Source organism: Schistocerca serialis, chromosome 7 (genome assembly GCF_023864345.2).
Source record: "Schistocerca serialis cubense isolate TAMUIC-IGC-003099 chromosome 7, iqSchSeri2.2, whole genome shotgun sequence".
In the NCBI taxonomy this organism is placed as follows: Eukaryota; Metazoa; Arthropoda; class Insecta; order Orthoptera; family Acrididae; genus Schistocerca; species Schistocerca serialis.
In genome coordinates, this window is record NC_064644.1 from 187,008,249 (window position 1) to 187,020,552 (window position 12,304).

The window sequence follows — 12,304 nt, forward strand, 5'->3', positions numbered from 1 at the left end:
CAACGCCCTACCTTAAAAAAAACCTTGTGGCCAACACGGGAGCCTGTTGCAGACCATGCTTTGCCGTCTGTGGTGATCTCACAGCCTGTTAAGAAACATATCCCGCCGTTTCTAATGTCCACCACATGAACCACAGTGACTTCAGTACAATTATTGTGTCCGAATTTAAGTGCCCTTTCTGTGCATCTCGTTGCATATTTATTTCAGTTGCCTTCTGTACGACACTGTAGCAGTTATTTCTACGCATGTTGCAAGTTTCGTCGAGCTGTGCTACTTGGCAGCGACACGTTACGCGGTTTCTTTCATACTTAAATTTTGCACATCATTGTACTACTATCGTGCGATAATGACCAAAACTGATGATATCTTGTGTGTATGCTCTCCTTATTAGAGACAGCTGGAAGTCAACACGTCACTGTTATGCCGGAGCCAAGGTAGCCCCTGAGGGCCGGCAACCCATATTACACCACAGAGGATGGGGTTGTCTATGTCCAAGGCGTACCAAAAGCACCATGGTAAACACCTGCAGGAAGTATCACTACGCCAAAACCTGATTGGCTGGAGACAGCTATTTAGGGACTAGAACCAGCCCCGAAGTTCAGTTCACTCCGGATGCCGACCTCGTGGACTTCGAACGCTGAAGTTTACGTCTTCGTCTCTGAATTGGACTTTTAGTAGTGTGTGAGGGTTACCACCAACCTTTCTGGAAAATAAGAAGCGAACTTTTGATTGCCTCAATTAGGAGTCTTTTACTGACATCGTTATTGTTACTTTTCTTTTGTTGTTCAGTCATCAACCTTGAAAACGTACATAAATAAAAGTTGTGTTATGAAAAATTGTGAATTGTCAGTCACAACAGTCACTGTTGGCGTCAAGTTCATACTTCGAGGCTTATCACAGCGTAAGTTGCGGGAAAAGAGGTAGACGTCCGTCACAGCTGGCCAACAGTATATGTCTGGGAGTGTCCGCCATTCGCCAGGTGGCCGGGTACGGTAGTAGCTTTCTCTGTCACCAGATCTCAGACCTCGGGAAACCAAGCAAACCGGGATCACAGATGTTCAGTTTCACAACTTTCTACTTTGCGTGCCTCGCTCAGAATTCAACTTCAACATGAGAGAGGTGGCTCACTGGTATCAGCTTTGGAGAAGCGTACAGAAGAAGCTCGTATCAGAGCATGTTGTAACTTTCCTCATTACCTTTCCCGTGGTTTTTATAGCGTACCGTAGGTGTATGTGTTTACGATTTTCTTCGGTAACGAATCTGCAACTGTACAAACTACGGATCGGCGTCTCGTGGAGGCTCTGTAACGTAGAAATTTTCCTGTCTTCCCATCCCATTCCTGGATGGTAATCCGAAGAAATACTGTCAATACTGGTCTGTAGCAAGTAGAATACCTGTAAATATAGCGTTGTGGTCATTGCATGAGACGTACAGGGTATTATAAAACGATTCATCCCTTTTCACAATATTATTTCCCGAAACTTTGTGGCGAACAAGAACTGTGGGACGGAACGGGACTCGAAAGTGGGGCCTTCGCCTTTCGTGGGCAAGCGCTATATCGACTTTGTTCCGGATCTCCTTAAAATCGTTCTTCCGCTCGCCATGCTTGCCTTCTCGGCCTGACTTCAGTGCTGTTTCGTTAAGTTTTGGTGAACTTAGATTTTTGGTAGAATGAGCTGTCACTCTTCGTTCTTCGACTTGATCAGACGACCATGAGAGCATGGCAACTCTCTCAGTTCAGTGACGACTTCAAGTTCTTCATGGAGGTCAGTTTACCAGTTTATTCCACAATGTGTTCATAATTTCTCCTGTGCATCTTTTTCCTGACATTTGTTTGCTGAATTCAACTTTTCTTATGTCTGAGCACGCCACTCGCCGAAGGCTCCATACTGCAATCTTGACTGTTCGATGTTACGATGAATGTATCGCAGAACAATAGAAATTAACTTAATCGCTTCTTCTGGTTGATAAAAATGTTAACAGAACTTAAAAGAAAAAAATTAAATATGGACTTCTTCTGTGGTGAGGACAAAGTTTTTCTCCAAGAAAGCTTCAACACGAAAGTAAACTATTTCTGATCTGTGTATTTCACAGGAAACATGTTCAAATGTGTGTGAATTCCTAAGGGACCAAACTGCTGAGGTCATCGGTCCCTAGACTTACACGCTACTTAAACTAGCTTATGCTAAGAACAACACAAACTCCCATGCCCGAGGGAGGACTCGAACCTCCGGAGGTAGGAGCCACGCAATCCATGACTCGACGCCTTAAACTGCACGGCCACTCCGCGCCGCAAAAGTCTTTCCTTTGTAGGAACCATAAAAAAAGGCGAGGTGTGAGAAGAAATAAATCAAATGATAACTATTTGGTTCTTGTGTTAAATTGAAAATGTTCACTGAATTTCTCTTAGCATATTTGAAAAATTGTAAAATTTTTTCTAAGAGTTTATGTGGAGGTGGCTATGATGCTGCAGGACAAAGTAGAAATCCTTTACTTTTTAGTTTTCTTTGGTCAGAATATAATGTACTGTTTGGCCATTTAGCCAGTTTACGGCATTCCTTTTTGTGCATGGATAAGGCACATTACTGGAATTGCAAAAAATCTGCAGTCGTGATATCGCTGGGTGTTGTTCGGGTTATCTTGGCTAACATGCCTGATGAGTTGGCCAGATTTCCTTCACTTAAGTGCACACAAACTTTTGTTCTTTGGTACCTATAACGAGGGCAGCTCTGTTCGTACATAAGGAGAATGTGTCATTTTCGTGATTTTTAAGTAAAATAAAAAGTAATGATAAATCTGATGATACATTTTTATACCTTACAGTTTTGTCTTTACAAAATAATTTTTGTGTCTACATCCGACGTTCCCTGTAACCGGTGCACTAGATGGAAGGACATTTGTCATCGGTGAGAATTCCCGAAGCCCTCTTATTGTACCTGTAACAAAACAATTTTACATAATTCATTTTTAATATATTTTCTGTCAGCAGACACAGAATAACAGAAAAAAAATTGTAACAAAATGATAGCGTATTATAACAAATGTCATTTTCTACGCCCACAAAATCGAGACAAAAACAAGCACTGAAAATAGACTTTTGAAGATATCACGAAACGGCTACGTTCGCTGATAGAGACTTCAATTTGGAATGCCGGCATCAAATTCCAATCAAAATCGTATATGCCGATCTCAAGTTACGTTTCTGAACAATTTAAAAAGTACGTTTTCGAGAAAAATGTGTTTGAAGTCTTGGGTTGCATTTTTTTTTTATTTTATTTTTTTTTAGGTTAAACATACGTGTTGTCAGCGATCCCTAGACTACACAGCTATCCTTAGATATCCAGACGGAGGTCATCCTCCATCTGCTTCGTGACCATGGTGGTCCTGCGGGCCTGTTTTGCATCTTCTGTCATCCGTTGCTCTGCTCTCTCGATACGCTTTTCGTTTGCATGTGTGCAGAAGGCTGGTCCGATCTCAAGTCCGAACACGTTCCTAAGATCCATAATGCCTGTTAGACCGTCGTTTAAATTACGTATCGGTTATTTTGCTCCCTTTGTGAATGGTTTTAGAGACACTTTTTCACAAACCAGTTCGTAACTCGATAACGGAGTTTTTTTACCAACTCGAGACACACAGTGCAATAAAATAGACAACCTACAGAACATTTTAAGCCAAAAATTCCATTTTTTGAAACTTTCATAGAGGACTACCTTCTTATCCAACGGCCTTGCCGCAGTGGTAACACTGGTTCCCATCAGATCACCGAAGTTAAGCGCTGTCGGGCTGGGCTGGCACTTGGATGGGTGACCATCCAGTCTGCTGAGCGTTGTTGGCAAGCGGGGTGCACGCAGCTCTTGTGAGGCAAGCTGAGGAGCTACTTGATTGAGAAGTAGCGGCTCCGGTCTCGTAAACTGACATACGGCCGGGAGAGCGGTGCGCTGACCACATGCCCCTCCATATCCGCATTCAGTGACGCATGTGGGCTTAGGATGACACGGCGGCCGGTCGGTACCGTTGGGCCTTCATGGCCTGTTACGGGCGGAGAGCAGAGAAACTACTTTCTTAAGTCGCAACTCTCACACGTTGGTTAATCTGCCAAATGGAAGGCGTGAAGTTTCGATTTGATCGCTACTTCCTCGTTTACTGCCAACCGACTGAGCTATTAAAACACGGTTCACAATCTCACTCACAGTGCTACTTCCTCCAGTACTTCGTCTTCTACCTTCCATACTTAGCAGGAGTTCTTCTGCATATTTTGCTGCAGAGTTAACAATCCTATAGGCAGTGAATTAGCCGTGTCTCCGCAATATGCTTACATCCAGGAGTGCTAGTCCAGCAAGTTATTCAGAAGCGAAACTCACCATCGCATCCCCCTCAGATTTACTGGCAAGAGTGAACAGTCCGTCAAAAACTCAAGACACCTTCTTCCTGTTTTCATTCTTGATCTGTGGTCAGTTTTTGACGCGCTATTCACTGGGACATCTTACCACTAAATCTGAGGGGGTGAGATGTGAAGGTTCCCTCGTCACGAAAACTTCTGTGAAGTTCGTAAAGCAGGAAATGGGATACTGGTGGGAATAATGCTTTGAGGGCAGATTGTGAGTCGTGTTTGAATAGCTTAGTCCCAGATTCGAGCCGGCCGGAGTGGCCGTGCGGTTCTAGGCGCTACAGTCTGGAACCGAGCGACCGCTACGGTCGCAGGTTCGAATCCTGCCGCGGGCATGGATGTGTGCGATGTCCTTAGGTTTAATTAGTTCTAAGTTCTAGGCGACTGATGACCTCAGACGTTAAGTCACATAGTGCTCAGAGCCCAGATTCGACTCCGGATCCGGCACACACTTTTAATCTGCCAGGAAGTTTCAAATCAGCCACACTCCGTTACAGACTGAAAATTCATTCTGGAGACCATATCTTCAAGAGGAATGAAGATAGAAGCTTGGGTAAATTTTAGCTTACGCATGGAAACTAAAAGTTTACGTTGGCGCAAGTTTTAAATTACTGGTTCATGCCGACGGCCAGGTTGCTAGCTCGCCCATTAGTCAATCATAAGGCAATAACATAGCAAGAACAAGCAGTTTATTAGTAAATGAAATAAATTTCTAAAATGAATTCGCGATCACCGCGAATATTTCGTGAATAAAACCGTATAACTAGTTTAATGTAAGGCGCCGTTTTGAGCTACAGCCTTCATCAGATCAGAACTAAGAACCCTCAAACCAAAGTTCAGTATCAGTATAAAAAAATCTAAATCAGACTTCGATTTTTTGGCAGAGCGCTTAGAAGTTGCAACAGATCTACTAAAGAGACTGCCAACACTACGCTTGTCCGTCCCTTTTTGGAGTATTGCTGCGCGGGGTGGATTCTTTACCAGATAGGATTAACGTAGTATATCGAGAAAGTTCAGAGAAGGGCAGCACGTTTTTTACTATCGAGAAATAGGGAAGAGTAACGGTCGTGACAGACGATTTGGCGTGGACGTCATTAAAACAAAGGGTTTCCTCGTTGTGGCGGGATCTTCTTACGAAATTTCAATCACCAACTTTCTCCTCCGAGTGCGAAAGTATTTTGTTGACGTCGACCCACATAGGAAGAAAAATCGTCATAATTAAATAAGGGAAATCAGAGCTCGCACGGAATAATGTAAGTGTTTGATTTTTCAGCGCGCTGTTCGAGAGTGGAATAATAGAGAATTATTTTGAAGGTGGTTCGATGAGCTTCTGCCAGGCAATTACGTGTGGTTTGCAGAGTATCCATGTAGATGTAGATGCAGATGTAGAATCGGAGCATCAACTCTCAACAAACTGTCCCAATTAGGGAAACATTTTTGATACTGATACCGAACCTTGTTTTGCAAGTTTTGGTCTTAAAATGGCAGTAGTCGAAATTGCTTAATAAATAAAGAAATATGTTAAGCAATATAGACTGTGTTATTCGCAAAAAGGCGTTTTACGTTCTCCAATTTAACAGGTGCATTTCACTGCAACTATGCGGTGTGATTTTCCTCCAGAGAGTACGCACCCAGTGGGTGGACTGGCCAAAGGAGAGTTGGGATCTGTTGCACTACTGGCCTCCAATGTCACCCGATCTTACGGGGTCTTAATTTTTTTTATTTGTCAGTAGTACTGAAGAATTCCATATGTTTGTCTTCCCTTTCAAACTTCAGTACTCGTATCTGCTACTTTGTCAAACTGTAGTTTTGTAACAAACCTCGCAAATCACTTCCTTGCATATAGTTGCGCAATGTGTTCTTCCACTGAGAACAAACTCGTGTACCAGTAGGACAGTACATATAATAGAATTTTTTTCAAAAAATGTACCTTGAACGCAGATTGTTATCTTCATTTGATATATTTCGACAACTTTTTTGGCACTGTAACTAAAAGTATGATATTTTTGCATTCAGGAAACTCAGGTTATAGTTTAAAATAGGTATGTGAAATAATTTGTTGCAGGCACAGAATATTTATTTCTCTTGTTTTTGACATAGCACAATTTCAGCACATCTGAACTTTCGAATACTATATGATACACACAGAACAGCAACTGCCCTCCAGCTTCATATAACAACTTCCAACTAACTAAGAAGAACAAAGATAATATACACATCAAAGAAAGTCTTTTACACAAAAAATGAATAACCTATAGGTAATATTTCATGAATTTACATTGAAAATTTATAACTAACAATTTTGATATTAATGACCTCTGGTATAATTATAGTTGGATAACCAAATTTTGAATCAAATCAAATATTTGAAAAATATTTTGTTATTTGAGAAGTAATAAAATTAATGTTATTTGTGCTAGTCCTTGTTTGAGAGCGTATTCTGTATATGAATGTACAAATCTATTTTATTTATGTGATCTAAACAATACAAAGTGCGACATTACAATTTGAAAGTTATCGGTATCCGATAATTTATGGAATGTGTCAGGTCCACTGAATAGTTCCAACAACTCTGAAGCAACTGTGGCGCTGCAAAACAGCAGAAGCGAAAGATGCTCACGGGATATTGTCTGGATGTCTGTGATGCGCTTCGAAAATGAAATCTTTGTAATTCTGATTGTAAGCAACAATTCACCCCATATTTCTGTCTTCATTCATGTAGAAGACACAGCCTTGTCAAATCTACTGAATCTTTCTGAAATACCCTGTACGTCGGAACCAGTGTCGTGTTCCTTGATTCGTTTAGGCAAGATGCGCTCTTGGGATTTAGTAAGCTTCTCCGCAAGGCAAGACTTCTTTCTGAACCTCGCAATTAAGGGAAATGAAAAAAATCATATGTTCCCATCATTCGCATGAGACTGACTCATGGATCATTCCCCAGCCACTTTCATCGAAAACACGTTCAAGGTAACCGTTACTGCGAATGTGATGGAGCACCAGTAAGAGATATGAATCACAATTTTTTTGAATTAAACCTGTATGGAAACAAATAAAATGATTTCATGCAACAGGTAATCAGATATGTAAACTGAATGGGGATCACTGCTGTCAGCTGCATAGAGACATTAAGCGATATAAGCGGCGACGAGCGAAAATGTGTATCTGAGCGGGGCTCTAACCAGGGATCTCCTGATTAGTAGGCAGGTGCGGTAACCACTGCGCCATCCGGGACACAGCGTTATCGCAAATGCACAGACTGTTTCGGCACGCCTCACTCCCACCAAGCGCCACCTATCCGCAGTCCCTGTCCATTATACTCCCATTCACTACTAATAGCTTCCCACATGGGGTCGGACGAATTTGTGCATTCGCACTGAAGAAAGTGGATCCATTGCGCAACTAGGCTTATCAATTATATGAATGCATGTTATGTCCGAAAGAACAGATACCATACATTCATGTACTTAACCAGATCTCATCACCAATTTCATACTAGTGTAGCGGCTCTCCTTCATCAAAATAATATTTTAATTTCAAAACTAATTATGAAACCCGTTTAAACTCCAGACCTACACCCCTACTCTCAACTACGTCTGTCTCATTGCCTCCTTCCTCGCCTGCCGCCCCTCCTATGTTACCATCCATAACGCCGATTCCCACACCTTCTACCCCTCCGCAGGCATGCCCCAGGGCTCTGTCCTCTCCCCTCTCCTCTACATCCTGTACATGGCAGATATGCCCCAACCCCTCCCCCCCATCCAGTACACCTCCTGCAGTATGCCGATGACACCACCTTCCTTGCCCTCGCTCCTACCCTTCAACGGTCCCAGCGCATTCTCCAGAATCACCTTGACCTTTTTTGCCACAGGATGTAACCAGTGGCTCCTGAAAATCAATCCTTCCAAGACCCAGGCAATCACTGTAGGTCATACCACTCGCTCCTTCTGGCTCCTTGATTTCTCCCTTACCATCTGCGCCTGTCCTGTCCACCTCTCCTCCACCCTCACCTACCTTTGCCTCACCATTGATCGTCACCTCACCTAGATCCCTCATCTCCTCTCTATCCAATCCAAAGCCCACAACTGCCTCTCGCTCCACAAACTCCTCTCTATCTGGACATGCGGGCTGAACCCCTCTACCATCCTCCACACTTACAAATCCTTAATCCCTCCTATCCTCTATTATGCTAGTCCCACCTGGATATCCGCCCCTCCCAAATTCTGTAAGTCCCTCCAGATCCTCAAGCGCCAAGCACTCCACCTCGCCCTCCTCCGTATACACCTCCCGTCCCTCATGCATATCCTCTATGACCTGATTCCTTTCCCCACCTGCTCCTTTTCCTTGAACGTATCTGCATCCTCTACCTTGATCCCCCTCATCCCCTGGTTGTTCCTTCCTCTCCAACCCCCACCCTCTGCCGTGCCTTCACTGTTGTGTCCCCCCACCCTCCACCTTTACACCCCTCATCTCCTTTCCCAAGGTGGCTTCCATGGACTCCCCCTCCTGGATGATGCCCTTTGTCCCTCGATTTATCCCTCCTATCAACTCTGATCCTCACCTGCCCCTTCCTTCCTCTATCCTTTTCCCAGGCTTCCTGCCTCCCCTTCTGTCCTGTTTTTTCCCTGCCTACCCTCTCTCTGCCTCCCTTCTCTCACCTGAGTCCTTTTGCTCTCCCCTCCACTGTCTTTCCCACTACATCTGCCCAGCCAACCTTTTTTTTTCAATGTCCCCTCCCTCCATCGACTCCCTCCTTTCTTTCCTTTCCTCTCTTCCCCCCTTTTTCCCCTTCATCGGTCTAAATGCCCCCCCCCCCCCCTCATCTGCTGTCATGTCACCTCTGCAGTGCTGTTTTAAGTGAGTGTTCAGTGTTGTGTGTCCCCCGTCAGTGTTGCGAACAGCCGCCATACTGCCGCTAATTGTATTTTTATCTCATGCGAACAGAAACCAGACCGTCGCCGTGTTTTGTTAATTGTGCACGTCTACTTCCTGTGTGTCTTCATCCGCATCGTCAACGCCGTATTTTTGTATTTTAAGTTCCGCCACTTTCCGCCATTTTACTGTTATTAACAATGTCACCATTCTATCGCCTTTTTATATTGTTGTTCTCTCACTATTGTTTGTGTAACTCTTCTCTCGGCTGTAGAGCAGCTTATTAAGCTGCTGTCAGCCTGCCCCTTCCCAGGTGGAGGGAATCGAAAATCAAAAAGGAAAAAAAAAATGAAATCTGTACAAATTATAAAAAATATATGTATGTACATATGTCTGTATATATTATGTATGTTCTAAACCTCCCCCTAAACCACCTGAACGATTTCAACCAAACTTGGTAAACACATCATTTACTGTCTGGAAGTAATCATTGTTGGGTAAGACCACGCACCTGTTAAACTAGTTAGGAATTGGAGGTGAAAAAGCAGTGTAGCCCACAACGCGAGAACACCCATACTTTAATCATCCAGTATTTGAGAATGAGAGCAATTAGAGACTTGCAACAAACACTACGCTTAATTTAAAACGTTTGCACAACTTTTTCTTGCTGAAGACTTCCACAAAATAATGAAAGGAAAAAAGTTTATCACTTATTAGATCTTTGCTGTTCACGCAATAAAACTGCCACATGAAGCGTGATGTTTTAATGTATTACTTCTTTACTACTAACTGTATTCAAGAGACATTTGGCAAACGCTGTTCACATATAGCACCGTTGTTGTTGTTGTGGTCTTCAGTCCAGAGACTGGTTTGATGCAGCTCTCCATGCTACTCTATCCTGTGCAAGCTTCTTCATCTCGCAGTACCTACTGCAGCCTACATCCTTCCGAATCTGCTTAGTGTATTCATCTCTTGGTCTCCCTATACGATTTTTACCCTCCACGCTGCCCTCCAGTACTAAATTGGTGATCCCTTGATGCCGCAGAACATGTCCTACCAACCGATCCCTTCTTCTGGTCAAGTTGTGCCACAAACTCCTCTTCTCCCCAATTCTATTCAATACTTCCTCATTAGTTATGTGATCTACCCATCTAATCTTCAGCATTCTTCTGTAGCACCACATTTCGAAAGCTTCTACTCTCTTCTTGTCTAAATTATTTATCGTCCATGTTTCACTTCCATACATGGCTACACTCCATACAAATACTTTCAGAAACGACTTTCTGACACTTAAATCAATACTCGATGTTAACAAATTTCTCTTCTTCAGAAACGCTTTCCTTGCCATTGCTAGTGTACATTTAATATCCTCTCTACTTCAACCATCATCAGTTATTTTGCTACCCAAATAGCAAAACTCCTTTACTACATCAAGTGTCTCATTTCCTAATCTAATTCCCTCAGCATCACCCGACTTAATTCGACTACATTCCATTATCCTCGTTTTGCTTTTGTTAATGTTCATCTTATACCCTCCGTTCAAGACACTGTCCATTCCGTTCATCTGCTCTTCCAAGTCCTTTGCTGTCTCTGACAGAATTACAATGTCGTCGGCGAACACCAAAGTTTTTATTTCTTCTCTATGGATTTTAATTCCTACTCCGAATTTTTCTTTTGTTTCATTTACTGCTAGCTCAATATACAGATTGAACAGCAACAGGGAGAGCTACAACCCTGTCTCACTCCCTTCCCAACCACTGCTTCCCTTTCATGACTCTCGGCTCTTATAACTGCCATCCGCTTTCTGTACAAATTGTATATAGCCTTTCGCTCCCAGTATTTTACCCCTGCCACCTTCAGAATTTGAAAGAGAATATTCCAGTCAACACTGTCAAAAGCTTTCTCTAAGTCTACAAATGCTAGAAACGTAGGTTTGCCTTTCCTTAATCTTTCTTCTAAGACAAGTCGTCGGGTCAGTATTGCCTCACGTGTTCGAACATTTTACGGAATCAAAACTGATCTTCCCCGAGGTCGGGTTCTACCAGTTTTTCCATTCGTCTGTAAGGAATTCGCGTTAGTATTTTGAAGCTGTGACTTATTAAACTGATAGTATGCACCAGAAAAAAATTACATCATTGTAGACATTGAGTTCAGAAGATGACGTCATACATACTGAATGTGTGAAAAACTGCCGCATTGTGCATGACGCTGTCCAAACACGCCGCTGAATGTACTTAGAAAAATGCATCATTGTATGACATATAGTTCAAGAGATATGACGTCAGAAACACTGAGATGAGTGTGGAACTGCAGCATTATGCGTGACTTTTAATCTGTTACTTCTTTCTGCTAACTCTATTCACAATACATTTTGCAGACGTCAGGCAGATATAACACTAGATGTACCTGCAGAATTACATCACTGCACTGCACATACTTCACGAGATACGATGTCATAAAAAATGAGCTGCATGAAAACGAAAGTGCAGACAGAAATTGGCAACACATACAGGTGAAACCTGTGTACAAATTCTGAACAAGTTGAACATTCGTGAGTTCATCTGACATATGCGTATTCGAGCATCCGAAACCCCTGTAACATTTCAGTCAAATTTGGTATACGTATTAGTTACAGTCAATGAAGAAATACTGTAGGGGTAAGAACCACCAGCCTCCTATTGAGGTAGAGTGATAATGTAGAAGGGAGGACGAGGAGATGGGTAGACAGGGAGGGGGCAGGAGAAGATGGGCACGGATAGGAGGAGGAGAAGATGAACCGAGATAGGGGGAGGAGGTGGGTGAGGATGATATGGAATTGGAGGGGGGGAGGAGGAGATGGATGGAGGAGGAAGGAGGAGATAGGCACAGGAGGAGGAAGAGATGGACAGAGAGAGCGGGTAGGAGGAGACTGACAGAGAGAGAGACATTAGGAGATGCACAGAGAATAGGGGTGGAGAAGATGGACAAAAAAAAAGGGGTGGTGAAGATGGAGCAGGGAGAGAGGGAAGGAGGAGATGGACTAATACAAGATTGGAATAAATACATACC